The sequence below is a fragment of the Mytilus galloprovincialis genome, chromosome 7 (assembly GCF_965363235.1).
Source record: "Mytilus galloprovincialis chromosome 7, xbMytGall1.hap1.1, whole genome shotgun sequence".
Taxonomy (NCBI): domain Eukaryota; kingdom Metazoa; phylum Mollusca; class Bivalvia; order Mytilida; family Mytilidae; genus Mytilus; species Mytilus galloprovincialis.
In genome coordinates this window covers 21,976,618-21,991,573 of record NC_134844.1, presented here as the reverse complement: position 1 = coordinate 21,991,573, position 14,956 = coordinate 21,976,618, and positions in this window count along the sequence as shown.

Here is a 14,956-nt window from a genome sequence, read left to right as displayed (position 1 = left end):
CAGTTACTTCCAAAAGAAGTAATATTTTTTAGATAACGTTGTTATAATTACATGTTACTTTGTCAAAATTTGTATATCCATAAAAAAGAAGATGTGGTGTAATTGCAAATGAGACAACTCTTCACAAGAGACCAAAAGACACAGAAATTAACAACTTAATATCACCTAACGGCCTTCAACAATGAATAAAGCCCATACCGGATAGTCAACTATATAAGGCTTCGAAATGACAAATGTAAAACAATTCAAACGAGAAATCTAATGGCCTAACTTATGTACAAAAACATCAATGAAAAACAAATATGTAACACAGCAACAAACGACACCACTGAATTACAGGCTCTTGATTTGAGACAGGCGTTTCCATACAGAATATGGCCGGGTTAAACATTTGAGCGGGATTTCAACCCTCCTCATAATCAGTGGTGTAACAGTACAACATAAGAACAAACAAACGCTTAACTCATCAGATAGATAGAAATAGAAATACATCTAACAGAAACACAGAGTAGACGTAACAGGATACTTGTACATCCCAACAACAAAAGATACTAATTAGTTAAAAAAGAAATATGATCTTATAGACATAGATCGGGACCAATATCTACCGCAAAACGATAACCGGACAAAAGATAAAAACCGCTTCTATCAGAAAGGGCTACAAAAAATGCCTTCGGCCAATCATTCTTTTAAAGGACAATTAGGGATTGGAAACTACTGCCAACATTAGCGACATCAGCAGTCTAAGAATTCAGAGCTGCCCTGGAGACATGCTCTGCTAAAATCTAGACAGTAACATCATGCACATAGTTTAATTGTATATAGAGAGAACGTTGTAAATGAAAATAGCCAAGACAACACTTTCTGTGTTGTCCGACACTTTTTGATTTTATATATCTTCCGTGTTTTTCATAACATTCACAATCAAATCTCATTTTTTCATGGATGTCCTATTTTAATAGAATATCTGTCATGTAATGTTAACTTTTATTGTTATTATTTAAAAAAAACACATTATTTACCAAATATGTAAAGGAAGCAAATATGACAGTGGTTGAATAGTCAACTTAATATGTGCCTTTTATTCACATCAACTGTGCTGGATAAGGTATAATTCAGTTGATAAGGATTTTTTTACTTGATTTTTATTTAATGTCATCACTCAATACCGGAATTCCTCAACAGTCCCTCAGTTAATTTAATTCCTGAATATAATTACTTTATTTTTTGTTACCACTTCGGTGATCTCGTTTTAGAGAGCGCAACTCTAGTGCAAGAAGTCATTGGTTCAACAAAAATTGTTTGTTTTATCAATCAAGCTAGTTTACGGATTTATGTGGCAATATTAATCAATATAAAAATAATGACGACTTGTGTGAATAATGTAAACATGATAACAGCAATTCATTTCATGTCGCACTTTTATTACTTGCAATGATCGGTTCTACTGTTAAAAGTATTTGAATTGACATCATTTAAATTACTAGTAGTATTTTCTTTTTTTCTTACTCGTCTTAACATTTTCCTGTCACGCGGTTAAACTTTCCTTTTCATGTTTCATCTCATTGTTTTTGATACCGCTTATACCAAAAACTAACAGCAAAGAAGAAGCTTACTTCCGTCTTTGAACTTTGTATAACAGTTGTTATTTTTTATTATTATTTACGGAAGTAAACGATAATTGAAGTTGAATTCGTCCAATTGACTTAAATTTGTCTTGTCGAACAGGAACAATAAAATTTATAATATAACAAAAACACTCAACATTTACCCACACGACACTAACTAAAGAGAAAATCCTGGATATTCATATGTCAGTTCTATGTTTCTTTGAATTTTCGACTACAGATGAAGAACTCGATCTTCCATCACTGTATTGGATACCTAAAATTTAGAATGAAAATCGGGAATGTGTCAAAGAGACAACAATCCGAACATAGAGCTGACAACTATTGAAGGCAACCAATGGGTCTTCAATACAGCGAGAAACTTCCGCACCCAGAGGAGTCCTTCAGCTGGCCCCTATACAAATATATTACTTGTTCAGTGGTAATGGACGTCATACTAAACTCCGAATTCTACACAAGAAACTTGAATTAAAAATCATATAAGACTAACAAAGGCCAGAGGCTCCTGACTTCCAATTGTAAGTTCTCCACGGAATCTCCTTTTGTATTATCAACATCATTTTTATCAAAATCCAAAGCCGGGCTTCAAAACTTTTATAAAACTACCTTTTCTAGATGTGGCGTGAATCAGATGGGGATACTACAAAATTCGAAACATCATTTAGAGTACATACAATCTAAGTCTCTTTCATCTTAAAACAGTATTAAACCATTTGACTTTGCTACACTTTACACATGTATTCCCCAGTTCAAACTATCAGACAAATCAAAAGAGTTAAATTGGTCCTCTTTTGTTTCATTAAAAAAGAATGGCCACCGGAGATACAAGTATCAAGTCTTAGGGTAGAAAATGTTTTTACAAGTACTCATTTTGACACCTTAATTAGTAACTGTAAAATTATACAAATTTATATCTAGAAATAAGAAATAATTTAACTACTTATATTGAATGTGAATGTGTTTTTTTGTTTTGTTTTTTTTAATTTTGTATTATCTCCCTTGAATCAATTATGTCCAAGTTTTTCTGCTGTAGAATATGTTTATACATTACTATTTTATAATAATAAGAAACATTGATGATAATTTATATTATATAGAAACTTGATGGTAAAATTAGTATACTTAGAACCTATAAGCATATACAATCACGACATTTATAAGGTGACTTAACTTGTATTTTTTGTTATCTCCCTTGAGTCACTAATTTCTATTATTCTTATAATTGAACATGCAAATATATACTACTCACAATTACAATTATAAATGACACTTATGGCAAATGTTAATGTAAAGATATTATTCTGTAGAAACTGAAAAATTGTGAAACATTGTTCATAATAATGAAAATGCTTTATCACAATTGTCATATTCAATCCATTGAATATTTTTTTAAACTTTTTCTCATTTATTTTTCTATTTTTTTTCATTTATTTTTAAACACTCCTTTGAAAATTATCCTGTTTGACATCCCCATTCTAATTACTTTTCCTTGTTTACATCATTATTGGAAAATTATTTTTATTTCTTTCATTCAACTACTTGATGTAATTTGGAGGCAAACATTTTACTATCAATGAGTTCATTAAAGATTTTGTCTGTTAATTGTCAAGGCCTTGGTAACACATTAAAAAGAAGAGACGTATTTGATATGCTGAAGTCAAAGAACTGTAATATATATTGTATTCAGGATACTCATTTTACAAATGATATAGAAAACATAGTGAGATCTATGTGGGGTTATGAGTGTTATTTTTCATCTGTTAGCTCAAACTCTAGAGGTGTAGCTATTTTGTTCAATAATAATTTTGAATGCAAAGTGTTGAAAGAAAATAAAGATATAAATGGAAACTATTTAATTTTAGATATTCTTGTAGAAAATAGAAAGATAACTCTTGTATGTCTATACGGACCAAATACAGACAATCCTGATTTTTTTTCTAATATTATGTCTGTTATTGATGATTTTGAAAATGAATACTTTGTTATTTGTGGTGATTTCAATCTTGTCCAAAACCCATGTATAGATTATAGCAACTATGTGAATATTAACAATCAGAAAGCTAGGGAAAAAGTATTGGAATTTATTGAAGAAAGAAATTTGATAGACCCGTATAGAGAACTTTTTCCAGATGTACAGCGATACACTTGGAGGAAGAGAAATCCTTTTAAACAGGCTAGATTAGACTTTTTTCTTCTCACTGAAAACTTTCTAAAAAATTGTAATGTGCTTCCAAGCTATCGGTCAGATCACTCTATGATTTTGCTAGATTTAAAATTTAACCCTTTCATTAGGGGAAAAGGTTTGTGGAAGTTTAACAACTCTTTATTATATGATATAGACTATATAAATACTATTAAGCAAAAAATTCAGGAAGTGAAAAAACAATATTGTGCTTTAGTTTATAATATGGAAAATATTGACAAAATAGATAATACAGACATTTATTTTAGAATTAACTGTCAGCTTTTGCTTGAGACTCTTCTTATGGAAATTAGGGGGAAGACAATTTCATATTCAAGCTATAAAAAAAAGCAAGACGAAAAAAGGGAAATAAATCTTCGAAATGAAATAACTCAATTAGAAGAAAGAGTTGACGAACATTCCATTAACGCATTAGAAGCAAAAAAGCATGAGCTTGAAAGTTTACGAACACAAAAATTAAAAGGGAAATTAGTAAGATCCCGTGTTCAATGGATACAGGAAGGGGAAAAACCTACTAATTATTTCTGTGGCTTAGAATCACGAAATTTTATGAGCAAAACTATTCCCAAAGTAGAGAAAGAAAATGGGGAAATTATAACAAAACAAAAAGATATTTTGAATGAAGTTAAATATTTTTATGACAATCTTTATAAAAAAAGGGATACTAAAAGTACTTTAAGTGATCTTAAAAAAAGACTTAAAAAAATTAAGTGTTCCTATACTTTCGTCGCAGGAAAAAGAAAGCTTGGAAGGTATAATTACTGTCAAAGAAGCCGGAGAAGCATTGAAAAAAATGAAAAACAACAAAACTCCTGGAACGGTTGGTTTTTCAGCAGAGTTCTATAAATTTTTTTGGAAGGATCTTCAAATTTTTATTGTAAATTCTTTAAATTATGGTGCAAAAACAGGGGAACTATCTGTTACACAAAAACAAGGAATTATTACTTGTTTACCAAAAGGGAATAAACCCCGCCACTTTTTAAAAAACTGGCGCCCTATATCTTTACTGAATACTGTGTATAAAATTGGATCAGCAGCTATTGCAAACAGATTTAAGAGTGTCCTTGATAAATTGATAAATTTTGATCAGACTGGTTTTATTAGTGGAAGGTATATTGGGGAAAATATAAGACTCATTTATGATATATTACAGTACACAGAGGAACATGAAATACCAGGGTTATTACTTTTGATTGATTTCGAAAAAGCTTTCGATTCAATATCATGGGACTTTTTGATAAATGTTTTGAAATTTTTCAATTTTGGCGATTCTATCATCAATTGGGTTAAAGTTTTTTACAATAATATCAACTCTGCTGTCATCCAGGGGGGGAACCTTTCAGATTTTTTTACTATTGGAAGAGGTTGTAGACAAGGGGACCCCCTGTCCCCATATCTTTTTATTTTATGTGTTGAGATTCTGGCATTGAAAATAAGGGGAAATAGTGACATTAGTGGTATAGAGGTCACACGGGTTGAGCATAAATTGTCACAGTTTGCTGATGACACCTCTCTGATTTTGGATGGGAGTGAAAAATCTTTACAAGAATCATTATTAGAATTAGACTGGTTTGCAAAAATATCTGGACTGAATATTAACTTCACAAAAACACAAGTTATTTGGTTTGGGAGCAAAAAATATAGTACAGATACTTTATGCCCTAACAGAAATCTGTCCTGGGGTGAAACTTCGTTTAAATTACTAGGAATCAATTTTGATGTAGATCTTGTAAAAATTGTTAAGATAAATTATTCTGAAAGAATTGTACAGATTAAAAATACTTTAAATCAATGGTCTAAAAGGAATCTAACTGTTATAGGTAGAATAACTGTGATTAAAACTCTAGTCTTGCCTATTGTAAACCATCTCATTATCTCTCTGCCAAATCCTTCAGATGATATTATTAAGAGAATAAATGAACTTATTTATTCATACATATGGAACTCACCTATACATAGAGTTAAGAAGGATATTCTAATAAAAGATTATTTGGAGGGAGGTTTGAAAATGCTTGATTTGAATATGTTCATTACAGCACTTAAATCAACATGGATTAGGAGGCTTTTGCAGAGAGATAGTAAATGGCAAAATATTTTCATGTCAAATATAGATAAAAGAAAGTTGTTTAGTTGTGGTGTTGATTATATTAGACAACTGTATATGACAGTTAACAACCATTTTGGAAAGATGTACTAAGATCCTGGGAAATGATTATTCAAAAAGAAAGAAATTTTACTTATGATTCATTTTTATCAAATCCACTATGGCTGAATAATAATATTAAGATTGGTCATAAATCAGTAATTTATCAAGAATGGTTCAATAGTGGTATTAGATTTGTAAATGATATAGTTGACAAAAATGGATTGTATATTTCATTTGACCAATTTAAGCAAAAATATAACATTAACACAGATTTTCTTAAATTTTACAGTGTTATTTCGGCAGTGAAAGAGGCATCAAAATCTTTCCCTAAAGGATCTTACAAATTAGTTTGTCCTTTTATACCATCATGTCTACAAATATTTTTAAAACATTGTAAAGGATCAAAAGATATGTATTCTGTACTGACAAGAAATAATGTTATTCCTACTGGACAGCTTAAGTGGGTTAAAATTTTAGGTGAACAGAATCTGAACTGGAAAAAGATTTTCAGACTGCCTTTTGCTGTTACTAAAAATAGTAAATTACAGTGGTTGCAATATAGGATAACCATTGCATTATTGCCACAAATCAGTATTTAGTTAAAATAAAATTGACTGATGATCCTTTATGTACATTTTGTAAATCAGATAATGAGTCTATAGAACACCTATTTTGGAATTGCAATACTGTACAAGATTTTCTACAGGATGTTGATAACTGGTTCCTTTCCGGTGGAATAAGTCTCCCAATAAATAAATTAAACTTTCTTTTTGGAGACTTATCCAAGATATTTCCCAACAACCCATATAACATGATTTTTCTTTATATTAAACAATATGTGTATAATTCTAGATGCTTTAAAAAGAATCTCTCATTGCAAGCAATTATAATAAAACTGAAAGATATGTATAAATTAGAGAGTATGATAGCTGTAAAAAATAAAAAGATAACTGAATTTGACAATGTATGGAATGTTTTTGAAAAACTGTTATTGAATACCAGCTAATGTCTTTTTTGTTGTTGTTACAATAAATTATGACTACTTAATTATAATCTTTTTTAAAGAAAATATTATTGGCGTGTTATGTACTTGATCAGTGTTGATGGCTGTTACGAAAGAAATATGTCGTAAATTTTCAATTTTTGTTCAACATAATTATTTGATATTTAAAATATAGATAGGGATGTAACTGGATAATCCTTTTGTGTTTTGTTTTTGTTTTTTTTTTTGTTTTGTTTTTGTTTTTTGTGTTTTGTTTTCCTTCGTTATTTATTTATTTATTTATTTTTAATTTTTTAATTTTTTTTATTTCTTTATCTTTTCAATAGAAAATGTAAAATATTTCCAATTAAGATTTATTTATAAAAATGACATTGTATTTATCTTATATGTATTATATTGTATGTATGTCATGTATATGTTGTAATTGTTGGAAATAAAAAAATCAAAAGTTAAAAAAAAAAAGTCTTAGGGTGGGAAAATCCAATTTGTAAAAAAAACACTCTGATTCTATTAACATATTTATTGAAAATGACATTATTAACAAGATTTGATTTCTTGATTGACAACACATTTGTTACGTTTGGAGGACGTTGTTTTTTTTACATACGATCGGCATTCACGTGTAAACAATATCTGCCACTCTTCTTGCCGACTTGTTCCTAGCAGTGATTAACACGGGATTGATAACAGTAGTTATTGCATGAATTTGAAAAAAAGTACATCGTATTCATCAGCAAGAAACCTTTGTCTTGCTTCGTTACTATCAAGGAACATGTAAAAAGGAGAAATTTAAGAAATACAGAATAAACAATGCATAAGGAATAGATAAACAGATACCTTCTGCTGTTGTCTGTTCATGATATGGTCGGGTTGATGTCTCTTTGATACATTCCCCATTTTCATTCTCAATTTTAATTAGACAATACTCAAACATTCAACAGATACCTAAAGGATGAAACATACAAAACCCAACTGACAGTAGATGCCAAAGAAGGGTGGATATGTCTTATTTTATAGGTGGAATCCATCGTGCTGCTAATGTGGATATTTGAGTTTAACACGTTAGTAATTAGGTCAGTCCGCGAACGCTCAAACCACGGTTTTCTCTGTCATCTAGGCAACAATATGTGTTCACAATATATCGTCAATATGCCGATCGGAAATTTTCCGATTTATTCGTGCTCTGACACTTAGTATTATAATTCTTAAAACACATCAATGGTGATACAATCATGTAAACGCATCAATTACATGGAACTTAAAATAATTCAAAGGCTATACAGATATTCAGATTCATAGTTTGACTAACATATTAAAATTTACACGAGGGTCGGCTTTGAACAAAACTTTACGATAAAATAGTCGGTATACGAAGTCTGTTATGTCTAAGGGTTAGAAAAGAATCAATCACTAATCCGCCTTTGAGTGCTGTCGAATCAGTTGATATTATCAATAAATGTATTTTGTGGAGAAGTAGCTTCTGGTCATTTAGGGATAGATCAAATCAGGAATATGACAGTTGTTTTACAACCACTGGGTCAAAGCCACTGCTGGTGGAGTCTTAGTTCCCCGAGGATATCACCAGCCCAGTAGTCAGCACTTCTGTGCTGACATGAATAATCATTGATATGGTCATATTTATAAATTAACTATTTACAAAACTTTTGAATTTGTTATAAAGCCAAACAAGTATAACGTTGAAGAGCATTGCAGACCTAATCAAATAGCAAAATAAAAGCTCAAACATATCAAACGAATGGACAACAACAGTCATATTCCTGGCTTGGTACAGGCATTTTCTTATGTAGAAATGGTTGATTAAACCTGGTTTTAAAGCTAGCTGAACACCACATTTGTATGATAGTCGCATCAAATTCCATTATATATACAACGATGTGTAAAAAATCTAAACATACATACCCACGTTTCATCTACACAAGTCGTATGATCAGTACGACAAAAAGTAAAATCACAAAAATACTAAACTTCTAGAAAAATCCAAAAAGAAAATAGTTATCAAAGGTACCAGGCTTATAAATTATTCGCCAGAAGCGTATTTCTTCTACACAAAAACGCTCAGATCAAAATAGTTATAAAGCCAAACAAGTATAACGTTGAAGAGCATTGCAGACCTAATCAAATAGCAAAAAAAAAAGCTCAAACATATCAAACGAATGGACAACAACTGTCATATTCCTGGATTGTTACAGGCATTTTCTTATGTAGAAAATGGTTAATTAAACCTGGTTTTAAAGCTAGCTGAACATCACATTTGTATGACAGTCGCATCAAATTCCATTATATCGACATTATATCGACAAAGATGTGTAAAAAATACAAACAGACATACCCACTTTCATCTACACAAGTCGTATGATCAGTAGCGCTTGAGAGATAACAGTAAAAATAAGTGTTTCGTATAGTTGAACAAATATATGCATCAAAACATGTCAAGAGAGCTCAGTAAAGTTTAATTCATTCTCACGTATATATATTCTAACATGCATGTTGTATTATGTTTACATATAAATAAAATGCATAGAAGACATGACATAAAAACATTAGTAACATATTACCAATGTTATTTCAACTGATCGGGCGGAGCTTTCGCTTCAATTTGCATAAGGACAGTCTATTCGAATTTGTGTGTGATAAGGATGATTGCCGTTATATGTATTAGAACTGATTTCTGATCTCCTATTAGTGTCACCAAACAGATTCACAAAAGAACTGAGTATACTATATGGGAAGAATAAAATAGTTTAAGACTTATAGCATTGATATATGCTGAAAAAGATTATTTCAAATTATCGGCTATTTTATTATTCTGCTTAAAACTTGATTTCTTTCCCCTTAAATATGATTAAATTCTTTTTGCTATTCTCCGTGTAACCCCCCCCCCCACACACACACACACACACACACACACACACACACACACACACACACACACACACACACACACACAAACAAACACAAAAAAAACACCAAAAAACAGTCATAATATAAAAATCGAAAAAAGGTTTTTCAAAGCGTTATAACAACATATGCATATTTTACAACTGATATTGTCATAGTTTTACATATTTTTAAACTTTGTTTATTAACTGTTTACAAAATTTTGATTTTTTTTAAAATACTATGGCTTTTCTACCTCAGGCATAGATCACCTTAGCTGTATTTGGCAACACTTTTAGGAATTTTGGATCTCGATGCTCTTCAACTTTGTACTTTATTTGGCTTTTTTAAACTTTTTTGGATTCAATCGTCACTGATGAATCTTTTGTAGACGAAACGCGCGTCTGGCGTATATGTAAAGTTTGGTCCTGGTATCTATGATGAGTTTATTTACAATAAAATCAACGGCTGTGTCTCATTGCTTTCTTACAAATTGACGAAAGGTACGTATGATTGACGAATCATACGTAAGACTCGTTTTAGGGATCCTTTATTTTGACATATTTAAATAATAGTCGTGGAACTTCGGACAATTATTGTGCATGCAACGACACTTATTAAAATTGGATTTTTCTTGAGATATATTTAGGATTTCGGGACGTACGATAGGTTAGAATATTATGATTATTGATTCCACCAGGTCGTCGGAGATAACACTACAAAATATTCTAGATATAGAGTAGTCAGACGAACAAAATGCCCCTAGAAGACGAAAAACCGGCCCCTCCCCCACTCTTCAATATTACAATGTTGAACTGTGTAACCTAATAAAATGTCAAAGCAAATACATTGTCTTCTTCTCTAACAGAAACACAAATACTTCCTTGATTCAAAATTTGCAACGCTCAAAATAATAAAACGAAAATGAAGAAAACAAGATGATCTTCATACTATGCCATATGCTGGTGCTCGTTTCATAACTTTTGAATCATCGCCTCTCCCCTGGTAATATTCATTGCCACCCCCCCCCCCTAAATGTGTATCTATGATACACCGGAGCAATGGAACGGTTATTTTAGCGTATAACTGCGTTTTGCCTATAGTCCTGAACATTCATGAAATATTAGCCACTGGACGATAAGTGACAACTTCGCGTCTATCTTCCAAACATGTGTACTGTTAAATCGTCATTATAAAATCCACAATATATATATGGTGCAAAATTGTAGATTTATTTTCTTGATAAACAAAGTCTTTTTCTAGATTTATTCAACATTACTTTTTAAAAACATTGTAGCATCATTTTTTTGCAAATCTCGATATTCCACTTTGATAATTTGCAGAAAGTGTACTGTAACGAATAAAAATAAATGTGAATCTTGTCGTTAAATTTAGACTAACATACTTCAATAATGTCATGGAAATGTTAATCGTGAAACTCGTGCTTAAAAAATTCCCGCGGAAATGTGTGTACTCGTTGTTTACGTAAGTAACGTATCGGACGTAAGTGTATTTGACACAATTTTTCTCTGTTTGATTATATTAAAATCGTGTATTATTTGCGATATTATTATTTTTTTTTAAATAAACTTGATTTAGAAAAGAATGCTGTTTTACTGGATAAAACAAATACTCTTTTAACTGTTATTGTAGAAATGAAATACGTGCTCCCTTTACGTTCGTTCGTACCTTTCGTCAATTTGTAAGAAAGCTCTATTTTGCGAATACACACATTGTGTTTACATATTTTAACCGGATCAATGACCATAACCGGACACTTCATTCATGAATGTATCCTAAAACACCTATCTTTAGATGGACTGGTCTATGATGAGCGAACGGGATAAACTCCGCCCAGTGCAATAAATCAAGTAATACTAGCATAATTAATACATAAGGCATGTAATATACATATATATACAAATATGTAAGTTCAATTATTCTGTGATAGAACATCACATACATGTTGAGTGCAATGGATATATAAAACTTTGGGAAAGATATGATACGAAAGCAGGATGTCACGTTAGAAGCGTTTTCTTTTAAATATTAAAGAAATCAGATACAAGACGTAAACCTTTTCTTAGAATAGGTGGCATAGAATCACACTCGTATTGATGTGGTAACTCTTCAATCAAGGGCGGAAGTTTCTCTCTTGCCATATTTTTCATAACACGTATATTAGGCTTAAGAAGTTTTAAATAACCATCTATGTACATAAACGGAACTTTGCATTGGTGACGAAAAAAGTCTGTAAACGCAAAACCTAGTATTGTTTTAGCAACTAAACATGCTTCCGCTAAATGCTTCAACGAATCAATGTATTCCTCACAGGTTGTTCGTTGTAGAGAAAATTCATTCAGTAGTCGAAGAGCCTTCCACTTTTCAATATTGTTCCCACAATAATGATGGCATAGAAAAAGTAGAAAATACATTCGTATCTGCGGATTGGCAATAAAAATGTCCTTGTCAGAACTCATACTGTGAGTATCTTCATCATAAAACATTAAATGTGGTTTTGTCTTTGGAGTGAGATAAAATAAATCAGAACATGAATGTTTATATCGCTGCACAAAATTTTTTCCAATTTTTAGTAACAGTTCACTTCGTGGGGAAGGCTTTAACTTGGTATTTATTATTTGGGGATCGGTCGAACTTTTTATCTGACACAGTTGAATTATTTGTAAAGCTTTCTCGCGTTGTTTGCATTGAAAAAAGAATTCGGCTAGTAAGAGCCAACCGGTATAAGAATCAGAAAATGATCCTAGTACGCTTAACCAAAGGCATTTTTTATAGTTTGAAAAAAACATTTTATTACATTTTTGAGTTTGCAAAGTTATTTTATTATCCTCACATATCAAAAATGAATAATGCTTAAACAAAGATCCGCAAAGTTTTGAAAACCAAATAAAGCATATGTGCTGTAAGAGCTTACATTTTCTATGAGTCAATATACAATAAATTGGCTGAAATATAGTATTACTACCCCCAAATCCTATCCCGTGAATATAATGTAAAAGTGGATAAATGGTTGAGTCCTCATTAAAATAGTTTGAAGTAGATAATTCTGAAGATAAAGAGGCTTCACTTTGGTAAAAAAGTGATGACAAACTTTTTAACTGTCTTAAGGAATATTTTCCATTAGTTAAAAATTTTAGCAAGATTGAAAGTAATAACGTTTTCTTCTGTACATCAATGTTTCCTTCTATCAAATTTTTGTGTGGTATAAAGTAGTTTGGAAGGACATTGTTCTGTACAAAAAACATAAGCCTTTTTATGCATGCTTGGAAGCATACAAACAACCTATCGGGTTGCCATTCAGAAATCTGAGATTCTTCGATCATCCAGAATAATACTGTTTTCATAAAGTATGAGCACATGGTTCCCTTTATTTTTCTGTGGATAACTTCTCTTAATGTATATTTTAGTAATGCATAACACAGAATTTGTGTGTGGTTAAATGAATGAACAAGCATTTTTTCCGCAATTGAGAAAGACATTCTCCATTCCAAAGGATTTTCCTTCTTGTTATTAGACTTACTCCCAATAGGTGCAAGTAAGACGTTATCTCGGACTATATCTTCAATCAGTTTTGTTGGAGGCCATTGATAACTACGAAGTCTTGTTATCCACTCTGCCGCATTTCTCGGCCAGGAATTACATTCATAAGCAGATAAGAAATCATACGATCCACAAATAGAGGAAGCGCAAGGACCATGTATCTCTGAAAAAAAACCCATTTTGTCGCACCTATCTTTATCATTATACATGTGTTGTACCAATAGTTTGTAGTGTCTATTTGATAAAGATATGTTGTTGTCAGAGTAAACGTACATATGGTTAGTTTGCATCCCACTTCTGTTTTTAAGATGAAGCTTGATATTTACATAGCCCGGTGGTGTATTTCGGAATCAAGATAAAGACCATATGGCAAGTCATTCGGTATTTCAGATTGGGTATTGTAAACTGTGTCCAATTGGTTGATATACATAATATCCAAGTCGCTTCCTGGTAAGTCTAAACCTTCTGCTTTACTTCCACTAGTCACTACTCGCCACTCAGGACTGTACTGTAAAGCATGATCTAGTACTTTAAAGAATAGTCTTCGTGCTCGGACGTCTTTTTCAGAGCCAACAAGTGTGCAAAGAAAATGAAATAGCTTAAGAGAAACATTCGACTCAGATGAAAATTCCATTTCTACAAAAAAAAAAGCACACTTTAGAACGACCACTTTAAATTATCTTGAAATAAAGTAAATAAACGACCACAAGAGACGCACCAAGGCTGGGGCAGTCCAAACAACGTTTAAGACAGCGGTCTGCGGTCGTCCCCCTTTATAAGTCAGAAATTTTACCTATTATGTTTGTTTACACATCGTTGTCAATATAATGGAATTTTATACAACTATCATACAAGTGAGAGGTTTAGCTAGCATTAAATAATTATCAAATGTACCAGGATTATAATTTAAAACGCCAGACTTTAATAAACTGTTTACCACATACTGCGGGGTTCACACATTGCCGATTGTTGCTCCCGTTTGAGATCAGACAGCGATACGACTCGAAAAGTGAAAAAAGTCGGATTACTGTCCTCAATTATCTGGAATGTCATATCATTGTCGGAACGCAGTCGTTTAAGTTCGTAACAAATTCCTACTGGTCGGGAGGGATCCGAATAGTTAGGCGAAGCACCCCGACAGTTAGGTGCGTCCCGTAACATTCGGGGAAACTCAGCCGATTTTGTCTAGTCGGATTACAATCGTGCCTATGTCGTGACAGATTCTGCTGTATCGGATCAAAATCCTAACAATGTTCTGTGTATACTTGACGGTGTCCTGTGACACGGGAATGATCTGGAGAAATTTTTCATTGCTGTTTTTCTGCCCAATGAGTCCAGATTGCATCCAGATCTTGTCGTTTGCAAACCGTTTTTGCCGAAACCATTCCGGAACAGTCCCGTTATTAATACGAAATTCGTCAATGATACCCACGTCAGAGTCCCGACAATTAGAGAATACAATACGACTTAGACCAGACAAAGCCGTTTGCAATGCGATAGAGCGGACCGTGATAGGA